Source organism: Leuresthes tenuis, unplaced genomic scaffold, assembly GCF_036924035.1.
Source record: "Leuresthes tenuis unplaced genomic scaffold, fLeuTen1.0.hap1 SCAF_7, whole genome shotgun sequence".
NCBI classification, from domain to species: domain Eukaryota; kingdom Metazoa; phylum Chordata; class Actinopteri; order Atheriniformes; family Atherinopsidae; genus Leuresthes; species Leuresthes tenuis.
Genome location: NW_027325361.1, coordinates 15,314,982 through 15,324,920, shown reverse-complemented (window position 1 = coordinate 15,324,920; position 9,939 = coordinate 15,314,982). Strand labels below are relative to the sequence as shown.

Here is a 9,939-nt window from a genome sequence, read left to right as displayed (position 1 = left end):
GTACTAATAATATAAATGTGTCCTGATTGAGCTCAAGTTCAAAGAGCCCTCAAGTAAATCTGGAGACTGATGTCTGGTGCAAATAGTTCGTGTCCCTGCAAAAATGAATGATGAATAATAAACAAACTACGCGTACAGCCTGACATGTGTCCTCTTCTTACAGTTAATATAACTTTTATCTTTCGATCCTCAAACCTTTTTAGCAAGAAAGTAGCTTGTTTCACACCTGATGACTGCAGACTTTCATCAAACTCCTTGATTGATATCTGAAATGTTTTTTTTTTTCATTATTTATTCATCTTTTTTAAATGATCTATTCATTTGATTAGAATAGAATTAAAGTAAAATTAGAATTAAGTACTGCAGGACAAAACGGATGCAAAGCTGAAGTTCCTCAGAGACTTTGGTATCTTCCTCCCTGGAAGCCCCTGTAGCTGGTCTTTAATTGGTATCAATCTAATTGGTTTTGGTGCTCTGTCAAATTTAAGAGGCAGCTAAGTATTACTGTGACAAAATGGATGTAGAACTTATTGCAGCCTATTTGTTACAATTTGGTACACTTGCTGCTGAGAATTTCAGAGCAGGTTCAGTAACATCGACTCATTGACTCATCATTATGAGGATGTTATTTCCGTTCCAATTTTAGGAATAGAAGAAATAAGAGGAATAAAAATGTCTAATTTGATGGAGTTTTTCAAATCTCACTCTGGCCTGGGGATACAGAGTTGGAGATTGTATTGGTTTCTTGTCCTTGCAGTCTGCTGTTGTTCTTGGACGTCGAAAAGTGTCGCACTCAGTTAAAAATGTAGGCTGCTAAGTGTTCTGAATCCTCCTGACTCATCCACATCTGTGTTAGATTTCATCTCATTATTCTTTTCCTGCTATGTGCTCCATTCCTTTCTCAGTCCTTTTCTTGACATGACCAACCCAACATGCAATCACCGTCCTCCTGCTTTTTCAGTATGAGCTGTCTATATGAGAAACTGGTGGCATTAGTTCTCCCTGCTGGGGGGTGGGGGGGGGGGGGGTGTCTTTTATCATTAAAGCATTGCAGTAATGACATTTTCAGTAAACACCTCCAACACTAAAAAAGGACAGTGTGTCCACCATTTGGAAAGAAGAAGGGAAGAAATCAAGACAAGCTAAAATTACTTTTTAGGTATCTTCCATCATGAATGTCCTTTTTACACCCACCGGTTCACGAGCTGCTGCCAACAGCAGGAAGGACATGTTACTGAACAATGTCAGATATTTCCCACTCGTTCAGCTCATGATGGCGAGAATGTGTAGGCTGATACACAGGAGTGTCCAAACCTTTGACAACCCAGCTGGACGCATAGCTACCATCACTGTGCTAATTCTAATTAAAGCAATTTTCTCTCGGAACAAAATGGCAGCTTCACATCAGGGGCTGAAAACATCCATGTATTTGAAAAAATGTGCATTTGTGTGCCTGTTCGCCCCTGATGGAGTGGCTGTGTGGGTGTGAAGCAGTATATTACTGATGTTGAGTGTGTCATTTTCCCAGGTGTGCTTGTTCAAACGTGTCAGTGTGTGAATGAGTGAGTAGGAGGTTTAGACCGGAGCTAGAGAGCACAAAGATGACGCACAAATATGACTACACATTGACAGCAGTCTCCGAGCTTGTTAAACTGACGGGAACTGTATGCATATATTCGTCCATGCTTGTGCAGTTCTTCTGCATGCAGGTGAAAATGTAACATTCTTTTTACTTCTGTGTCTGTGACTGTGGGTCTGCGTATGTGGGTGGAGGGGCAGGTGGCTTGGACCAATCAATAAGCTTGATAATGAGATCTGAGGGGCATCGTTCTGTTGGCCCCTTGGGCAAGCAGTGCCTCTTCTGTAAAGAGGATCGTTGTCTCCTCTCCTCCAAGCCAGAATGCACCTCATTAACCTATACAAATCTGAGCAGACGCCATTTATTTTTCCTCAACACACTCTGTTGTTTGGAAGATATACAGTCTGAGTAAGTTCATCTGTACAGTTTAGTGCAGTGTATTTGTAGCATCTTGGAGGTCTTTTCATGTTACTAAAGTTTGAAGTCAAGAATAAAAGTTTGTGATTAGATTGGAGCTTGCGTCATGTACCTAGCATATTCGTTTTTTTTAGTTCAGGGTTTAAAATCCTTTAATATTACCAAATAAACTGATGTCAGTGAACTGTGTGAGGCATTACTATAACAGAAATGGAGACTATCTAGGAAAATGTGCTCAATAATTCAGGCACATTCTGCCACATTCCTCCTACATGAAATCTTTAGCAAAAAAAACTTTGTTTGCTGCTATTAACATATTTTTAGACACCGGTTTGATGCTTTATGCTCCGTTTTACGGTGGAAATGTTTCCATTAAAGCAAATCCAGTCACAATGCAAAAACTTTGGAGATAATGAAACAGATGCAGGAAAGATGTCATGCAGTCTACTTTGAAATATTCTAAAGATCCTATCAGTCATGACCAATGAATATAAAACATTGTGTCTGTGACATCTCTGCTAGGCTAACACACAAATACATCCAATCAACTAAATAACCCCAATCATGTATCTCTGGACTGTCAAATCTTCCTCCTCATTCAGAACATGTCAAACATATCTCTGGCTTAATGCAGTTCTTTACCCACATGCAGACTTCAAACTCAGGCTGGTTGAATGAATAAAAGTATCTTCCAAAAAACATTTACAAGTATGGAGCAAATGCTGGGAGGGAAGGCAAACAAACAAGAGGTGGCTGCAGAGTGGAAGTGGTTTAGTCCAGGAAAAAAAAATCCCACCAAGGTAGAATTAAACAAATTAATCTAAAGCAAGACATGTCAAGATCAGATGCAATGAGACACAGGTTGAAACAATCAAGACAATCACAAGGGAGGGAACAGAACAAACACAGGATGTAAAACGGATCAAGAGACACAAGTTGCTCTTTGCACTTCACTGATTTGCATTTCCTCGGCTCCTTCATCCTTCATCCTCCCACCTGAGAACCAGAAATCGATCTCAGCACAGCAAAATAAAGGAGAGAGGATGGAGGGTTGATGAGTCTCGTTGGAGGAGCTATGGGCGAAGAAACACAACCGTGGCCTTTGCGGAGGTTTTTACAAATACACTTGATGTATCAAAGGAGAATGTGTAAAATTATGTCAGACCGTAAACTGAATTAAAATGTTAATAGATAAATTGTTGTCAATACTTTTATCCTCATCTGGCAGAGATCATATGAAAAAGCAATAAGATGTAACAAAACAATGAACAGAGTGCTGCTGTGCCAATCATATCTGAATGAGGTGTGTTTGAAGTGAGGGAAGGATGTCTTAGTTCATTAGAGACCCTGTTACCTTGACTCCTCTGTCCTCAAATCTCCTGCTTGCTTCCTCTGCTCGCATCCTGCTTGAAGGACTAACTGCTTATCTTATTTCCCAATTAGGAAACATTTGATTCCTCCCCTAAACTCTTCTCCTTAAGTCTTAGTCCCTCCCACCATGAATACAAGCAGAGAATTTGAAGACAGACACGAGGAGAGAGGAGTGGAGCAGAGGAGTGGAGCAGACATGCAGCGAACAAAATGAGACGCCTTTGTTTCACAGTCATAATATTAAACCGCAGTCAGTTAAATATAATCAGTGACACATCTGCATTATAAAAACAATATTTTGTTGCAGCTTACCACTATATTAGATTATTTCTGTCAGATGAGCATTTAATGTTTGTAACAAAGTAGATTTTATACTTTTCATTCAATTTATAATGCATGATTAACTTCTCACACCCCCTTCATATGTCAAGGATGCCTTAAAGAATTCTGCAAAGGATGCACATGTGTATCCTTATTAAGCTCCTCCAGTCAGCCTCCTCACTTCGCTCCTCTCTCCCCCAGGTACAGTTTAGCAATTGAGATGTCCTTCAAATTGTCTGTAAACAATTTCTGGGTCACAGGCAGGAGGACAGACAGAAGAGACAAAGAGGCTGAAATCAGACAAATTGGATGAGCCTTAAGACATGAGGAGAGGAATCGAGGGTGTGTGGTGTACTACCTCTATGTGGTACACCACAGCAAATAAATAAAAATTATACAATCTAATGATGTTCATATTCATTTATCAACTCAATTAACATTACCCCTTTTTACAATAATTAAACTAATCAGATTGATGATACAACACAATGTGTGTGTGTGTGTGTGTGTTTGGTTAAGATGGTTGAAGTGTTCATGCTGAGCGTGAAAATGTACTTCTCTCTGAAGCCTGCAGTCCCTCACAGCAGTAATCTCTCCCATGCTGCACATCAGCACATGGATTATCACAATAATTTGCAGAAAAACCTAATGGCCCCTGTGAAAGTAAGAAAGTGAACAGGGTGTCTGAAAGTCGTTAAAACATCTGGGAATCAGAGCTGTTATGCAGCCACTGACCTTCAGAGCCCCCTAAGTCTCCCTGTGGCGTGTTAGCGTGTGCACGTGTGTGAATTTTACTGTAAGAAAAAGGAGATGCAGTCCTATAATGGAAGGACATCAGAGGGTCCATTAGCTGTTACAAATGTCTAAGTTCTGTTGATCAAGGTATTTAATCACATTATGCTCTGTCATCATGAGCTGTTGAACATAAACTTAATCCATAAATATGAATAAAATTCAGCAAAAATGCTTTACTTGCTGAAAAAAAGATGCTGTGTCATCACCTTTTTCCAGCATGCATTGGCACGTATTAGAAACATGGAGAGGAGTAGACTTCTAATTACGTGTGGCGATCAACAAAGAATTTCAACTACTTTCACACAGCAAGTACAGAATCACTGACAAAATGATTTCGCTATCTGAGCTCCAACGGTTTTCCTGAATTAAAAGGATCAGCAGGTGGGGAAATGACTATTTAAAAGTGTGTTTGTGTGTAGCAGCATGTGGGCATCTTTGTGTGTCCTCTGCTGTCAGGGCTACTGCGAGCAGAACCCCTGAAAGAATGTTTCCCGGGTTGTTTCCTTCAGGCTCTTGGGAACGTGATTGGTGGACACGGTCTTATTGTCCACCTTTAGTCCTGGTTATGGAGCAACATTAATCATACAGCTTCACAACTTCACCCTGGATTGTACTAGTGTGCACACATCCAGACATATATCACCACCAGCTCTTCCTCACTGAGCCACTCTTCACGGACCATTTGATATTCTATTTTTGTTTAATTACTCCAAAGTGTCTGACAAGGTACAATTAAGGTTTCTATGTGTGTATGTGTGAGTGTCCATGTTATGGCTCATGACTCAGAGACAAACAGTTTAGGAGAAGTATCATTGCTATGCAGTGGTCACTGCTTTTGTGCTCCACGTTAAGTCACCTGGTGCTAATTTTCATTACAGTTACAATAGTTATGCTTGGCACCAAAATGACTCTAAATTACATGTTCTTAAATTTAAGCATTCACATTACCTGATTCAACCAATGAATGGTGTGTTTATTAGATAAAAAGGTTCTAATGGTTTCAAATTAATTTTCCACAGTGATGAAAGCTGTCAAAAAAAAAAAAACAGAACTCCAAAGGTTACAAAACTGTTACTGAAGATTTTAAAATAATTTTAATTACATTATGTTATTAAAAACGTTTGAAGACCTATGTTCAAGCATGTTTACATGGCAACAGAAAAAAATAGATTTTTGTGTTTGTGCAACCAAAATGGTCCAAAACCGAGCTTCTCAAAACCTGGTACACCCAGATGGAGTGGTTGGGCATCAAATAACTCTGCATGTATACACACAATTAGACTCAAGTCCAGGCGCTCTGTCATGCGCCTCAGTTACATCTTTTGCATCTTTGTGTAAATATACATATAAGAAAAAAGCAATGCTTAAAAAGAAACAGCTGGAGGAACATGTTGCAACTAATTACGTCAATTGGCAAAACATAAGTAGCATGCTTAGGTATAAAGAGTACCTTTGAGAGGCGAAGTCTCTCAGGATCAAAGATAGGCAGAGAATCAGCTGTCTGCAAAAAAAAAAAAAAAACTTATTACAGACTTGCTACAAATTGTGTATCAATTTTAGAAAAATGTTCCTGAATGTAATATTGTGCAACTGGATATTCCATCATCCACAGAGCATAGTATCATCAAAAGATTCTGAGAATCTGGAGTCATCTTTGTGAGCAAGGGACATGGCTGAAAATAGATATTGGATAATGTGATTTTCAGGCTCTCGGGCAGCGCTGCATTAAAAACAGACATGATTCTGTCAATGAAATCATTGCATGAGCTCAGGAATAAATCCATAAATCACTGTCTGTGAACACAGTTCACCATACCGTCCACAAATGCAGGTTAAAGCTCTATCATACAAAGAAGAAGCAGGATGTGAAAGTGATCCTGAACTACTTCTCTCAGCCAAAGCTAATTTAAAATGGAATCAGGCAAAATTGAAAAGTGTTGTATGGTCAGATGAATCAAAGTCATGGGCCCAAAGTCCTAACTAAAGTGACTGACTAAAGAAAAGAGAAATGTATTGGTCTATAACTGTAACAAGAAGAGTTACATGGAGATGTTAGTTCAACCTCTGCCATTGGTAAAAAAAAAAAAATTTTAAAAAAAAGAAGAAAACTTTATAGGGAGAATTTTGTTGAATGTGCGGTTTTATTTATTCATAAGAACCTTAATTATGCATGATGTAGCAAACAAACTGTTTGAAGAGTCAGGAAATAAAAGGGAAGTAAAAGGGTTTTTAACGGCATGATTCTGAGCTCAGGGACATTTATTACTCCTAACCTTAAAGCAAAATGATTGATGGTTGTTTGATATCAGCTTTGGGAATCACGTGTAAAGCTGTAAAGATCTGATCACGCTGAAGAAGTAGACAGTGATTGGAGGGATTTGTCAGAGCATACTGCCAAAATCATTTTGTACTGCTGCTCATGGTGTAATATTCCCTCTCTGAGAACAGGGACGACAGGCGGACAGGGGTTGAATTAAATTAAAATGAGAGAACACTTGGTTCAGATAACACAGTCTGATGGATCCAGCTGACTGATGATGCACCCTTTCAAATTTTCTCCACACGATTAACATCACCAGAGGATTAATCCTGGCTGCATTTGAAGTGATCATTTCTGTGAATTAATGAAAGAAATAATAAATATATTAAAAAAGAATGAGGGATAAGCCTTGCCAGAAAGGCAACCAGCCGTGTTGCTGCAATGCATCACTTTCAAATTTGTTATTTGAATTTTTTACACAACATTGCTGGGCCTCGGTATAACACACACTTACGACTCTTTGCGAGACATGGTTTATTTTCTCACTTGGACTCCAGAGTCAACATCTGTTTAACCCTTAACTTCTCTACTTCAAAGTCAATAAGTCAATAACGCGACTCTACCTGTAATCAAACAGCAAAGACAAGGGCAAGGCCTCCTCTGATCCATGAGACAGCTACATATTGAAGACAAAAAAGCCAGGCCAACTGCCTCCTACACTAATGAAGATCTCAGATTTGGATCGGCCAAATAATCGACTGATTGAGGTCTTTTGCTAATTGGTCAGTGTACTCCCACTGACACAGATGTTGAGTGCAAATTACCCAGCAGTAGAAAGAGCATCTGGTCAGAGCTGTTGAGCATCTTGGCAGTGAGAAACTTCAGCTCCACTCATCACAGAAATCACATCGGCTCAGGGAAAAGGCCAGTTAATGGCCTGAACTTGTAATGACAGCAAACTAATGGAAATGGAAATTTTCTGTGTAATTACCATCCTACCATCCTGAAGTCACGTTTAGCAGAGAATATTAATAATGAACAGTTAATAAATGCACCTCCTCATAAGGTAATAACGGGAATTCCATAATTAATTTCTTGGTCCTCCATTTCATTTATAAATTGACAATCTTGTTATTTCTATTTATTTTTTCAGAGAGTTTTAATTGGTATTTGTGAAAGTACTTTTCAGAAGTCTTCCTCTGAGTTAGACTTAGACTTGACTCACTGCATTTACACTTTACATTTATTATTTATTCATGTATGTATAAATAATATATATATATATATTTATTTATTATCTTTATTTATTACCATGCCCAACGACACTGCAAGTAAGAGGGACTGGAGGAGTCAGGGATATAAAAAGTAAGATGAGCTGAAAGCTATGGACACAGCTGTTCTGTTGTAATTTGTCAGCCAAAAGCTGGCCACGTCTTGATACAGTGTTTTACTCTAAATGGTACCATAATTTGCAAAATAAAATGAACATCATGCAGAAATGAGGAAGTCTTAAAACTGGTGACTGAGACTATAAGGACATTACTCAAATTGTCACAAAGTTATTCAATCAACCCAGACACGGGGTCATTTTCTCATAACTTTCTATGGCCGTCGTTGGCCATAAGGCAGAAAACAAGTGTGGTGTAACACACTGCTGGTTTAATGTATAAGACATATTATGGAGCCAAAATGCAGAACTAATGTGTGAAAAAGGCAGTGTGGAGGAATCTTTGCCGATTTTTCTCGACAATGTTGCAACTGTTCATTGAGATTTTATGATGTTTCTTTTTTCACAGCTCTCTTGTGGTTCCACTGCAGTCTATCAATCACTTTTGAACTTTGGGAAATTTCAAAAGCTTTAGTCTTTTCTTTGTTGAGTCATTCTGATACCCTTTTTTCTTGGAAACACAAAGGCCCTACACAAAGTCGTTCATGGTTGACCTAAATCGATGATTTGACTCAAAACATCACCCCTCCATTACTGTTCTTGAAAATTGGTATGACATGTTTGTGCTGATTTGCTGCATTTGGTTAACTCCAAACATGGTGCTGTGCTGCCATGTTTTTTTTAGAGGCTTTGTCTTTCACAAGCCGTGCATGTTCAATATTGTCTCTAATAGTACTGTCATGAACTTTAATGCTTAACATGCTTTTGAAGCCCATGGAGTCTGAGATGTAGCTCGTGGAACTTTCTCAGTTTCTCTGAGCATTCCACGATCTGACCTTGGCGTAAACCTGCTTACACGACCACTCCTGGTAAGGTTGGCAACTATCTTGAATGTTTCCCACTTTCTCACTGTAAAATAATGGACTTCAAATTGTTATGAAATGAATTTATAACCCTTCCAAATTAATGGGCAGCAGCAGTTAGTTCACACTAACTAACTGATGATCAGTTAGTTAATCAAGTGCATTTGATTAGCAGCATCTGACTGCTATTTATCTTGGTTTCTATGGAAACAGTTAAGCTGTATTTTGCTTTTCACACACTACTTCTGTGTTTTGGTTTGGTTTTTATTTTGATAATGACATGGATGTTGTAATATTTTGTAGTTCATCCACAGTTGTATTTACCTAATTTTAAGAGCCAGCAAAGACCGGATTATTTTTGTTATGTCGTAATACATAAAACCGAAGGGTTATTATTTATTATTAAAAAGGGTTATTTTCTTTTTCACATGACTATATTTCTTTTTTTATAGAGTCTACGCTAGAACCATAAAGTCAGCATATTTTCTATTAGCTGTTTCAGATTTTTAACTCGAACTCCATGCATATGTGTACAGCCTTTCTGGAGCTGTATTTTATGCCCAAATCTAACGAAGCAGAGGTAAAGACATATGCTCTGTTTGCTCTTACCACTTTCTGCCGTGCAAATTTGGAAGATGATGCTATGACTTGTATGAATATATCAAATGCACACATACAAGTCATAGCATTCAAATTTTATTGTTTACTAAGCTTAGCTGTTGTCTTCCATCCACTATCTATTAGGAAGAGTTGTAGCTTCCCATGCAGCAACCAGACATCTCTACGAATGCACTATTAACAAAGCGATTAAATGTATACTAAGTATTTGCATCTTAAACTGAATGAACATGATCCAGTTTTGATTTGGCGTGAAATAAACAAGTTGCATCTTCATTGGAGTGGAAGGGTTTCACAAAGCAATAGGCAAGTACCCCCTTGAACAAAA

At 38.4% G+C, this 9,939-nt stretch overlaps 1 protein-coding gene across 2 annotated transcripts in view; it reads right to left on the bottom strand.

The window, feature by feature from the left end:
* The window catches only part of timm44 (translocase of inner mitochondrial membrane 44 homolog (yeast)), a 251,283-nt gene that overhangs the window by 223,987 nt on the left and 17,357 nt on the right, over positions 1–9,939 (bottom strand). The window lies entirely within an intron of this gene.